At 64.4% G+C, this 13,044-nt stretch overlaps 1 protein-coding gene across 2 annotated transcripts in view; it reads right to left on the reverse strand.

Annotated features, from left to right (window-relative positions):
* The window catches only part of DDR2 (discoidin domain receptor tyrosine kinase 2), an 80,228-nt gene extending 69,218 nt beyond the window's left edge, over positions 1–11,010 (reverse strand). For both annotated transcript variants that reach the window (XM_084865581.1, XM_084865580.1), the window contains exon 1: positions 10,877–11,010. The gene's annotated coding sequence lies outside the window, so the exon portion shown is untranslated. The remainder of the gene's footprint in view (positions 1–10,876) is intronic.
* Positions 11,011–13,044: the final 2,034 nt, after the last annotated feature.

Here is a 13,044-nt window from a genome sequence, read left to right on the forward strand (position 1 = left end):
AAACACAAGGCCAGTTAATAAAGAAACAGAGTGTGCGGGAATCTGTGTGTCATGACATGTGTCCATGTAACATGCATGCAGATAACAGAGATCCCTGCCGTTTGGGGGGCGTGGAAGGACAGCATGGCATGTGCCCTGCAGCACACGTGGTCCAGCCACGAGGCTGTGGGTAGTTCACAAACACGGCCAGAAACCACCAGAGCGGCCCGGCAGAGGCTGAGGCGGACAGCCAGCTCGGAGATGCCGCTGCCTCAGGCGGTACTGGAGGCCTGCGGACCGGCCGCAGGACGTGTGGCCGCCAACCGGCCGCCTCGAGGATGCCGACCGCTCTGCCCGGCTGCCGCCTTTGCCTCCACGGCCCAGCCCGGCTGAGCACAGACCAGAGCGGCATCAGTGGAACACGGGGCCGGGTCAGAGGGCGCCCGGTTCCGTGGGTGCGTGGATGAGGGGCTGTTCCTAAGGATGCCTCTGGGACGGTCTGCAGGGACTGTGCGGGCTGGTCTGCGGGACTGTGAGGGCCGGTCTGCAGGACTGTGCGGGCTGGTCTGCGGGACTGTGAGGGCTGGTCTGTGGGACTGTGCAGGATGCGGGGACTGTGTGGGATGCGGGGACTGTGCGGGCCGGTCTGCGGGACTGTGCGGGCCGGTCTGCGGGACTGTGAGGGCTGGTCTGTGGGACTGTGTGGGATGCGGGGACTGTGCGGGCCGGTCTGCAGGACTGTGAGGGCCGGTCTGCGGGACTGTGAGGGCTGGTCTGTGGGACTGTGTGGGATGCGTGGACTGTGCGGGATGCGGGGACTGTGCGGGCCGGTCTGCGGGACTATGTGGGATGCAGGGACTGTGTGGGATGCGGGGACTGTGTGGCATGCGGGGACTGTGCGGGCCGGTCTGCGGGACTATGTGGGCTGTTCTGCGGGGACTGCAGGACTCAGGGAAGGGCGGTTCCCCGGACGCAGCGTGGCTATCAGGAAGGCAGCTGTGATGCCCACGCCCTTGGGAAGTGTCCACACCTCATTCCTTCCACCCAAGACAGCAACAGTGTTTGCATGAGCGAGTGAGAACAGTCAGAGCTGAGCGTGCTGAGGTGGTGCCCATCTTAATGCCCTTCCCCGCCTCTCCCTCCGGCGTCCTCTCCCTCCGCGCCCTCTCCTGGCGCCTCAGCACCGCCTCCGCCTCCACCTCCACGGCCTGCCTCGCCAGCTCCCCGCCCAGCTCCCACCTCGCCTCGCCCCTGGGTGACCCCGTGGCAATGGTCGTTTCCTGGGGAGGACTCTGCGCTTTCTCCCACTCTCTCTCCCTCTCCTGCCTCGGTCATCTCATCCCAATTCTTTCCGATCAAAACTGTGGTTTTTGTGCCTCCCCCGCTGCCCCCAGTCCCTCCCCGGCCTCTGCGCACGGCCAGGCCACCTGTGTCACCGCCCCCCCACCCCTTACCCCACCCCTGCCCCACCCACTGGCCACCTATCCCTTCCCCCCACCCCCCCTCACTGGCCACCCGTCCCCTTCCCCACCCCCCACACCGGCCACCCGTCCCCTCCCCCCACCCCCCTCACCGGCCACCCGTCCCCTCCCCCCACCCCCTCACCGGCCACCCGTCCCCTTCCCCCTCCCCCTCACTGGCCACCCGTCCCCTCCCCCACTCCCTCACTGGCCACCCGTCCCCTCCCCCCACCTCCTCACTGGCCACCCGTCCCCTCCCCCACTCCCCTCACTGGCCACCTGTCCCCTCCGCTCCTGAGGCGGCAGTGCAGCCCCCGCCCCAGCACCAGGCGCCTGAGTCCTCAGCCACCATCACACCCCCCCCTCGCCCTGCTGGTGACCAGGCAGGGCGCCGGCCACCCTGTGCTGTGTCTGTCCTCCTGCAGGAGGCATGTGTCCGACCCCGGCTGGGGAGCCCAGAGCGCCTGCACAGCCTCGTCACCGAGCCTGTGGGCACGTGGGAGCCGAGGAGTCCACGTGAAGGGGTCCGCCCGTGCCTGGTGTGTCCTATGAGCCCAAAGCAGCTTGCCTGCATTTCCCTGAATATTTCCTCAGACGTGCAAATCATGACGGGTCCGCCCGTCTCTGCTGCCATATTCCTACAAATCCACGAGGCATCTGCTGCACCCAGACTGCCCCTCACCATCTAGCAATGTTGGGGTGCATGTGTCCACCGGAAGATTGGTTGAGCAATGAATGACCGGTCATCGGCTCTGACCACACCGCAGACCGAGTTCACACTGCCCTCGGCGTGCCTTCCTCCATCACTCGTCCTTTCCAGCACCGACCCTGCCTGCGTGCAGCACCAGAGTAGGTTCCAGAAAGAGTTGCAAAGACGAACTGGCAAGACCCCTACCTGTAAGCAGCTCAGACTCCTCCACGGCTAAGGAAGCGATCCCGGGCAGGCCAACAAGGAGCCCGCCCCAGCCAGCCGGCCGTGAGGCCAGGACACGCCTCCCCCGTGTGCCCTGAGGGGCCTGGCAGTGTGCTGCCATCCTCACCTCTCTCCGGCCGACCTCTCCTAGCGGCGTGGACAGGGTGGGTGGCGGAAGGAGGAAGAGGAGCCGGCAGGGACTGGAAGGAGAGGCTGCGGTTGGGAAAAGAAGTCCTGAGACTCAGAACACCCACGAGCTGAGGCGGGTGCGGCTCCCTGAGGTTCCCAGAAATGCTGTGGACGGCCGCTAGGGTTTGAGTCTAAAAGATGCTGACAGAAAACCAAGGGTTTCTCAGGCCGGCGCCAGAAAGTTTGCACCTTCTTCCCGACATGTCCTTGGTCTCCCCACAGCTGAATTCTTATTCAAACACTACCCGTGGGTCCGTGGCGCATGCCATGGCTTTGATAGGAGGCGGTAGGAACGTGTGGCCAATGGACTGTACAGTCGCTGTGGATTGGAACCACTGGGGACACATCTGGCAGAAAAGGAACATGAGCTCGACAGGCACCCAGGCAGGTGCAGACAGGCACATCTGGGACAGAACACGGTCACCAGCTCCAGAGCTGCAGGGAGCCGTGGCAACCAGCTGCCACCTCCCTCAGTCACAGTGTGCCACCCAGCACCATCCGCCTGGCATGTGGAAGGGGCCCTGGCCCACTGGGCTGGGTAGAGCGTGCTGTCCCTGGGCTGAGTGGAGGGTCAGAGCAGGAAGCTGGGCCCCAGGTGGAGCCGTGCTGCTGAGGGGCTCTGACTGAGCAGAGTGCGTGTGGCAGAGAAGCCAGAGGCGCAACTGGGTTTGAGTCTAAAAGATGCTGACAGAAAGCCAAGCATTTAGATCTCCATTCCATGTAGGTGACTGAGACCCACGTGTGCCCAAGATCCGTGTGTGTTGGAGATCCATGCATGCCCGAGATCCGCGTGTGACGAGCAGAGCGCGAACAGCAGTTTTCGTCCCCAGGGACAGACTGGCATGCGGTGAGGACTCCACTGGGAGCTGGACAGACTTCCAAGAGCAAAAAGCCTCAAGTCCCGGAAGGGAAGAGGCCCTTTCATGGAGATTACCAACTCCTTTCCTCCCAATGGTGAAGGCGTGCAGTCAGCCTGGCTAACCCCGGGCCCGCTTCATTCGAGGTTTTTTCTCTGCATTTTTACATAACGGATTGAATGCCTTTCTACAACTTTGTTACTTCAGTGAACAAAACTGTAGCACCTGAAATCCTCAGAAGCGTCGTTTTAAAGCAGAGACTGTTCTCCCCAGCCCGGGCACCTGCCTCACCCGAGGCTGGGACACACGCGGTCCCGTGGGGAGTGTCTTCCCTGAACAGACCCCGACAGCGTGGACGGGGCTCGGTCACTGAGTCACGTTCTGGGGTCGTATTGCTCACATAGAATTACCGGAGTCTTTACTGAATGCAAGGCGTTTCTGTCTCATTGATATTTCTTTAGTTACAAATACATTTCCTCTTTGAAGAAAAGAAAATTCTCCATAAAATTCAACTGTGGGGAAGAGACCAGCTCATGTGACCTTTACCGGGCGTCCTTGGGGCCACTCCTGCCTGCAGAGGCCAGCTCCCCGCTCTGTCCCGCCCCACCTGGCCCCACCCCGCCCACCCCACTGCCGGCCTCTCGGGTCATCAGTCCTGCCACTTGCCCAGGGCTTGCCCGGTGTTTCCTCCTGAAGGCAGCGGTTCCGCACTGGCCAGGGCTCTGGGAAGTCAGGTTTTACGACAAAAATGTGACCAGGGCTTCCTGATGCTCTCGGCGGCCTGGCCTCCTCCATGGCCACTGGCACAGATCCCAACGCCCGGCCTGAGGTCTGTGCAGCGACAACCAGCTGTCTCATTCCCGCCGGCCTGTGGGCCACTCTGAGACAGCAGCCACTCCTCCAGCCCCCACGTGCCTCCCCCCAGCCAACCCCTGGACCAGGCCCACCCGGTGCGGCGGCGGCTCTCGTGGGAAACCCTGAAGCCCTTCCTCTCACGGAGGAGCCGGCGCCGCAGCACTGCTCACGGGAGCCACCCTCCAGTGAGGGGAAGAAAGGGTGACAGGTGGCGAGGAGACAGAGATTCAAACCCGGAAAGAATTTTTGTGAGTTTATTTGAACCAAACTGTCGACAATTGCCAGGAAGCAAAGTGCTCCGGAGAATGGAGGTCTCTCATCTACTCTTGTTCATGGCAGTCAAAGGAGGGACTTGGGAGGTCACAGGAAATCTGTTGGTGATAGACTAGAGAGGCGGGAGAAAGCAAAGCTATGGGGGGGGGGGGGGGGGGGGAGGAAGTGAGGGGAGGGGTCCCTGGGATTGGATAAAAAGTAAAGTGATAGACACACACTTAGGTGGGTTTGGGAACAATAACAATGGAGGGATCTGTGGTCTCCATCCTGGCGCCCAGCACATTAGGTTGTGCCCCCAGGCGTCCAGGAAAAGGGAAGTTACAAGTGACCCAGACGTTTCAAGGATGTTACCATAGATACAGAAAGACAGACAGGCTCAGCTTAGGTAAAGGTTGACCTTGTCAGTGAAGATACCTGCGTAGGACATAACTGCCCACCATCACTGCTTTAATTAGAAGCTAATTTCAGACCATCCTCTGTGGTGACTTTAGGTCTGAGTTTGCAGACCGCCACGCAGGCCTCCCCTGGGCTGTCAGGTCAGCATGTGGCCCCTTCCATCCACAGAGACACAAAGGAGATGGGGCAGGATGCCGGAGGGAAGGGGGCTCAGAGGGGCCAGCGGGCGGTGGCACTGAGCTTCAGCCTGAGTCCCCGGACGTGCTAACGTCCCGAGGGCCCGGGGGACCATTGGGAGTGCGCAGTGCTGGGCGCCCAGGCAGAGCCCGGCCCGGACAGGACGGACATGGCGTGGCGCAGAGGCCGGACTCCCCCCAAGGCCCTGAGGGGGGAGAGCGCGAGGGTGAAGGCGCGGGCGGCCTGGGCCCAGCGTCTCAGCTTCACCTCCGGTGGTCCAGGGCAGAGGCTGACCCTGTTAATGACACGCAGGAAACCGAGCGGCACTCTCTCCTGTTCTCGAGAGGAATGAGCCTGAGTCCGTGACCAGAGGGCCCCAGGGGGCTCCCCGGGGCACTTCCCGGCCCGCCGCTGGGTCTGGGGCTCGGACCAGGCTCTGGGCGAAGCCATACCCAGCACATGCCTTGGACAGCGAGGGAGTAATTTTTGGAAACAGTCACAACGGAGTGGCCGGGAAGGAACCAGTGACAGTTTCTGAAGGTGCAGAAGGACGCAGACGGTGAATGGAGGGGGCCCCCAGGTAACGGGAAGCCTGCTGTAACTCCGGGGAGTGTGAGCTGTAGCTACGATTGTTCATTCGGAAATGCATGCCATGGAGGCTGGGCGGAGACCTCTAGCAGTGCAGTATCCAGAGCCGGGAGTCGGGGGTGGGGGGAGAGAAAGGGGAAAGAAGGAAGAATTCCTTTCAAGGAGTCTGTGGGGACCACGGCACCTGGAAATGTTCTCCCACAAGGTGGCTAAGGAGCCACGGGGGTGGGCAAACCCTTAAGAGTCTTAATAGTGAGGAGAAAGCCTTGGGACTCAGCCTTCCCCCCGAGCTCACAGGCACTTTCCTGACTCTTCGCTCTGAAAACTGCAGAGGCTGCGAGGAACCAGACCATCTGGGCCGCTCCCTCTCTCTGCTGGCACAGAGGACAGGGCTCCTCCCTCGGGTGCAGGTCTAGACTCCAGACTCCGGGACCAGCCTGGTCCCAGCACTGCACGCGGGGCTGCTGACTGAGTCCCAGCACTGCACGCGGGGCTGCTGACTGAGTCCCAGCACTGCACGTGGGGCTGCTGACTGAGTCCCAGGACTGCACACAGGGCTGCTGACTGAGCCTTAGCACTGCACACGGGGCTGCTGACTGAGTCCCAGCACTGCACACAGGGCTGCTGACTGAGCCTTAGCACTGCACACGGGGCTGCTGACTGAGTCCCAGCACTGCACGCGGGACCTGCTGACTGAGCCCTAGCATTGCACACGGGATTGCTGACTGAGCCCTAGCATTGCACACTGGATTGCTGACTGAGCCCCAGCACTGCACACTCGGCCTGCTGACTGAGTCCCAGCACTGCACACTCGGCCTGCTGACTGAGCCCCAGCACTGCACACTCAGCCTGCTGACTGAGTCCTAAAACTGCATACAGGGCTGCTGATGAGTCCCAGCACTGCACGTGGGGCTGCTGACTGAGCCCAGCACTGCACATGGGCTGCTGACTGAGTCCCAGCACTGCACGTGGGACCTGCTGACTGAGCCCTAGCACTGCACACGGGGCTGCTGTCTGAGTCCCAGCACTGCACACTGCACACTCGGCCTGCTGACTGACAGTCCCAGACCCAGACCGACCCGCTGAGCTGCTGCCAACATGGCGACATGGAGACACAGCGACCCGGCGATAGAGGACACGGCGATAGAGGGGTTTATCCCGTCTGCAGGAGAGGCCGGGGCCAGGGTCCCTAGGACTGAGGCCTCTGAACCTCTCCGGCTCTGGCCGTCATGCTGCTGGCGGTAGTTCTGTTAAGTATTTCCCCTCAGCCCCCGAAGTTACTGCTGGAAGGTAGCATTTTAAATAAAGAGCATTGCAATGTCAGCAGAAACCCAGACGGGCCCAGGAACCAGAGGGCCGGGCAGGTCCTGAGCCGGCATCCTGGCCACGCGGGGTGGGAACCCCAGAACTGACCTCTATTTGGGGTGGAGAGTAAGCATTCAGCCTCGGGTTCCTGCACTCAGGGCGTCGTCCCCGAATTTCACATGAGCGCCAGGCACAGCCCGGCCCGGGGGTGTCCCAGCCAGGCCAGCGGGGCTTGAGGGCCCTGCACACAGGGCTGCTGACTGAGCCTTAGCACTGCACACCTTCCTTCCTGCCATCAGCCAACCTCCCACAGACAGCGCCGGCCGCCTCCTCCGTCAGCAGGCGCAGGACGTGCTCTGAGGATGGATTCCGAAGGAAAGCTGGCCTGTGCTCCCTCATTCCCGCCGCTGCTCCGCCTCGGCCACAGGCCTCGGAACGTTCTAGACCACTGAAGCCAGACCGGGCTCGGTGCTTCAGCACGAACTCGGCCTCATTCCCGCTTTCTTCCCCTTTGACCTCACACCCACCTGGGCCCACAGCCGTCCAGAGGGCTCTGCTCATGACGTCATCAATTTGGAAGGGGACACTGAGGACTGAGAGGCCGTCACTTACGAGTTCAGTGAAATGACAATTGTGTGTTAACACAAATAATGACTTTTTCTAAAAATATGTCTTTTCAGAAGTACTTAGCGAGAAGGCGGCCCTGGGACAGTCTCCGCTGCTTCTGGATTCAATTTGCTGCGAGAGCGAATGTCACGTCAGAGAGAGAGGGGCGGGGGGGGGGGGGGGGGGGAAGCACCTAGTGCTGCTATGAGAGCAGCGGTGACGGGTGGATTCGCCGGGAGGGTCTTGGGGACACTGGCCCTGCTCCACAGTCGCCTGCGGGGGTGAGAGGAGACCAGGACTGGCTGATCCTGAAGCATCACTAGTTCGGTGTCCGTTGTCTCAGAGAAGGGACCATTTCCGTAGCCGAGCTCTCGCCAGAACCCCAGCTGCACGGCCCGGGCTCGTGACGCAGACCAGACCCTGCGACAGGAGCGGTTGGAACGTGGAGGGCGGCTGCCTGAGGAGGGAGGCGGCCGGGCGAGCAGAGCGCAGACGGAGCCGAGGCCACAGGCGGTCCGGGAGCGGCCGGCATCAGGCCCCAGCCGGCACTGACCCCTGCGCCGGAGGAGTGGGGCCCGTCAGCCCGGACGGAGTGAAGCAGGAACGCCACGTCCACACGCTCCTTCCCGGGCCACGGGCCTTCGCGCCTGGCTATCCGGCGCCTCGCTCAGCACCGGCGGTGACCGCGCTTCCCGCACCCGGAGCCGCGCTTCCCACACCGGCCCGGAGCGCGACGGTCTGCGAAGGGCCTTTGAGTTGTGTCTCCAGGGTCTGGCCAGAGGCGTGTCCTTCCCAAGAGCACGTTCTCCGCTCAGAGCCATTCTTTTTTCTTTTTTTTTTTAATATATTTTATTGATTTTACACAGAGAGGAATTGAGAGGGACAGAGAGTTAGAAACATCGATGAGAGAGAAACATCGACCAGCTGCCTCTTGCACACCCCCTACTGGGGATGTGCCCGCAACCAAGGTACATGCCCGTGACAGGAATTGAACCTGGGACCCTTCAGTCCGCAGGCCGACGCTCTATCCACTGAGCCAAACCGGTCCCGGCCACAGTCATTCTTGAGAAGAAAACAAAACACCGCGTGGCCCTCCAGGCCCCCACTGCAGGCCGGACGCCACCGGAGTCCCCGAGGGAGGAGCTCGATCCGGTGCCTGTCACCAGGCAGAGACGTCCTTCTTTGCCGTCGGGGTGGAGCCTGGGATCTGCCTGTTTACACAGCTCGCAGGGGCCTGTGATGCCCCTGAAGGTGGAGGCCCAGCGGGCAGGGATGGGCAGTGAGGAGGTGCCCAGGTGTGGGGGAGGAGGAGGTGCCCGTGCACCGAGGAGGAGGTGCCTGCTGGAGGGGAGTGGGCGGGGCCCGTGGAGGGCAGACCTGGGGCGGTGCTAGTGCTCACAGTGCCCAGCAGCCCGCTGCCCTGAGGAGCCGGCTCCTGGAAGGGGGTGGCTGGGGTTCAGGGGTGAGCACACACTTGGGGCTCCCGCTCTCACCCACTTCCGGGTCTGGGAGAGGCCGGGGGTGCCCCTGCTTTGGGAAAGTGGGTGGTGGCAGGGCAGGGGAAACGGCGTGGTCTGGACGCCATGCTGTCACCTGCCCACCAGCCCCTGTAGCCGCCTGCCACCCCAGGGGGCTGAGCGGACTCAGGCATCGCGGGTGAAGCAGCTGGTGGACCTGCCAGACCTCAGGCCCAGGGCCTGGAAGCAGGTGCCGTGCCCACACAGCACCCGGGCTGTGCCGGGAGAGCAGTGCCCAGGGTGGCACGGGAGCGGCCAGTCAAGCTCCTGGTCTCCCAGCATCGATGTTTCCATACTCTTTGGAACCAAATATCAACAATTCCCCCAAAGCCACAGGCGGTGCCGGCGCCTCAGACCCCTCAGCCCCGCGGGACGGGGACGCGGGCACAGCGGGAGGAGGGGAGGGCCATGCCAGCCGCAGGCTCAGATAGAATCCTGGGACACGGGCGTGAGCAGGGACGGCTTCCATCAAGGAGGTGGCCACGGACACAGGCCACCCTGTCAGTCACACGCCCACGTGCCCGCGGGCCGGCACGCCCCCAGGCTGCTCACATGACCACCCACAGGACTGGGGGTGCAGGCGCTGCAGAGCATTCAGAGCAGCAGCGCCAGGGGCGTCTGCCCCCGCCCAGGCCGGGGTCGGAGGAAGCACGGCCGGCGATGCCACCGAGCCGGCGCTCTCCCGGCGCCCAGCACGAGCCCCGCCGGGCGCCAGCCCCTCTCACGGCCGCGCAGGGCCTGGTCCTCCTCCCGCGAGGACAGGGCTCTTCCGTGCGGACCAGCCGGTGCGGGCGTGAGCAGTCCCCGCAGACACGTCCCAGCAGACACCAGCTCATCCCTACACCGGCCGTGCTGAGGCTCAGCCGGGGAGGCGGCAGCAGGACAGGCTGTCACGTCCAGTGCGTCGCGGCAGCTGGCCCTCCGCTCCAGCTTCCCCTCCTGCCGCACCTGGGGCCGCGACCTCGGAGCTCTGAGCGGAGCCCGGGCGCCGTGAGCAGACACAGGCCCCACGGCCCTCACCCTCGGCACCCTGCTCCCCGCCGGCGTCGGAATGCGGCCCGCAGCGCTCCGTGGAGCTGGCCGGAGGGCTGTCCCTGCGCGGGAGCCGCGGCCCCCCTCGGACAGCTCCTCCCGGCCGGGGAGGCGGTGACACCAGTGCTCAGGCCCTCTCCCGGGAGGGCGCCTTCCCGGGGGCCTCGCCAGGCCAACAGCAAAATGGTGCTGAGGCCCCGCGCCCGCAGGGCTCCCGCCTGGAATGGCTGGCGGCGTCCGCCCGCAGACAGCTCCTTCCCGCCCAGAGGACCGGCCGCGGCCGGGCTCAGCGTCCCACAGCCAACGAGGCAAACAGCCCGAGTCCAGGGACAAAGGGAGAGCCGCCGGGCCGGCCCGGGAGGCCCCACGCACAGAGCCTCGGGGCGAGGCACCCTCCGCCCGGGGTGCCCCCAAAACAAAGCACCAGGCGCCTCCTCTCAAACGGGGGCCTCGAAGGCCAGCGCCAGCCCCGCTCCCGCCCAGCGCCTCCGCCCGCCAGGCTCGGTCCAGGCCTGCGCCCCGGCCCCGGCCCCGGCCCTCCCCGCAGCTCCCACTCTTCCCGCAACAGAGCCGGCCGAGCGGAGGCCTGGTCCCCGCGCCGCCCGGCTGCCGGCCCCACCTGATGGAGCCCGCGGCCTCCTTTGTAAACTCTTCCGGAGACGCGGGGCAGTGAGCTCTCGTTTGCGGAAAAGAAAGAAAGCGAAGGAAAGGAACACACGCAGAACTTACGCTCATCCAGGAGCTCCGTGAGCGGGAGCCGGACAGAGCGGCCGGAGGGGAGCGGGTGGACGCCTCCCGCTCGGCGGCCGCGGCAGCGCACATCCACGGGCTGATGCAAGACGCCGCTGCGAGAAACCTCACATTCTGGGGATTCCTGGGCCGGCGCCAGGCTCCCAGCATCCAGCACGCCGCACATTTGGTTTCAATTAGGAAGCGGCTGGGAGGGACGCCCGGGCACCAATCGGAGCTGTTTCTGTTTGGAGACCAGCTCTTTCGACCCAAGGGACCACGCAGAGCTGTAATTTACAGCAAAACCCATTCACGGGAGAGAAAAGTCTGTGTAACCATGCACAGTCTTAAAGACACAGCTCTCCGCCCCCCCCCCGCCCCCCCGAACTGGTCCCCACCCGGTGACCGCTTCCTGTCCCTCCTGGGCTGGGACTCGGGCGCAGCGCACGGTGGGACTCTCGTACCGGAGCCCCCGGACATGGGGTCCCACACGGAGCTGAGCACAGAGCTGCTCCCCGCCCCCACCCCCGCCCGGGGAGATCCGGCTCCATCCATCCTCCCACGGCTCCCACACAAACACGGCTCAGGACTCCTCTTTCCACTCAATTCCCAGGGGCCGGCTCCAGGCTCCCAGCATCCAGCACGCCGCACATTTGGTTTCAATTAGGAAGCGGTCCAGGCTCGGTCCAGGCCTGCGCCCCGGCCCCGGCCCCGGCCCTCCCCGCAGCTCCCACTCTTCCCGCAACAGAGCCGGCCGAGCGGAGGCCTGGTCCCCCCGCCGCCCGGCTGCCGGCCCCACCTGATGGAGCCCGCGGCCTCCTTTGTAAACTCTTCCGGAGACGCGGGGCAGTGAGCTCTCGTTTGCGGAAAAGAAAGAAAGCGAAGGAAAGGAAAACACGCAGAACTTACGCTCATCCAGGAGCTCCGTGAGCGGGAGCCGGACAGAGCGGCCGGAGGGGAGCGGGTGGACGCCTCCCGCTCGGCGGCCGCGGCAGCGCACATCCACGGGCTGATGCAACGACAGCGGCTAAACGACAGCACAGCGCTGAGAGGACTTCCTCGGTTATTTGGGAAGCCTCCCCCACCCCCACCCCTCCCCCCCGCCCCCACCCCACCCCGTCGTTTCTCAGTCTGGGCCGTGGCCAGAGGTCACGAGGAAGGGGAGGGGCTGCAGCAAGGAGCCTCCCTCGGCTCCTAAATGACAAATAGCCATCCTCTCCATCCACCCCTGTTGGTGCCTCAACCCTTCCCAGCCCAGATGCCCACACGCAGGGCCCAGAGCGCAGGCCCCAGAGACGGTGGGGGCAGGGTGGGGGCAGCAGCAGGTCAAAGGGCCTAAGGCACCTCAGAGACAGCTCCAGAGACACTGCCTTCCTCCAGGCTCCCAGACCTCGGTCTCTCCGTCCAACTTGGCAAGCCCTGGGGTGATGGCTCAGCCAGCGACCAGCCAGGCTGGGACGCACAGGAGTGGGCAGACCATTGGAGGGACCGTCCCTCAGAGCGCCCGGAGCGGGAGACTCTTCATCAGAGGAATGGGAGCGAGGAGGCATTCCCCTAAGGAGAGCCCTAATGCTCCTCAGAAACAGGCCGCTGTCCCTGGACCCAGCGGGAGGCGCAGACACAGGGCCTGCAGGAGGGCGACAGGCAGATGGCTCCGGAGACAGGGTTCGCTCCCTGGCCGCCACTCGACTCTCTGCACTGCCGAGCTGCCCTGCAACGTAATTTGTAGTTTTCAGCTCTCGGCTCCAACACAGCACACGCCACAGCAGGAGGGAACGTCTACGCCACAGTCCTTCTCCCGTACGGCTGCAGCCTGGGGCCAGTGCACCCTCCGCGCAGGACAAAGGCCAGCTGAGTCCGTGCCACACCGCGCTCCGGGCCACCACCCCCAGGCCAGCTTCCGTGCTGGGCCCAGAGGACAGAGCAAGGACAACTGCTCCCCCATGAGCGTGGGTGCCTGGGACCGGAGGCCCTGAGCCGCCACACTCACCGCCCAGTGCCCCACGCCACCAGTCCGAAGTCTCGGCACAGGAGGCGAAGCACACACACACACACACACACACACACACCCCGCTGCCCTCTGCAGGCGAGGAGACTGGAGCCGGAAGGAGTCCTGACGTGGCCCTGGCCTCTCGGGTTCATCATAAGGCAGACGGGAGGCCGGGTGT

This window comes from Pipistrellus hanaki, assembly GCF_964339955.1.
Source record: "Pipistrellus hanaki genome assembly, chromosome: 18".
NCBI classification, from domain to species: domain Eukaryota; kingdom Metazoa; phylum Chordata; class Mammalia; order Chiroptera; family Vespertilionidae; genus Pipistrellus; species Pipistrellus hanaki.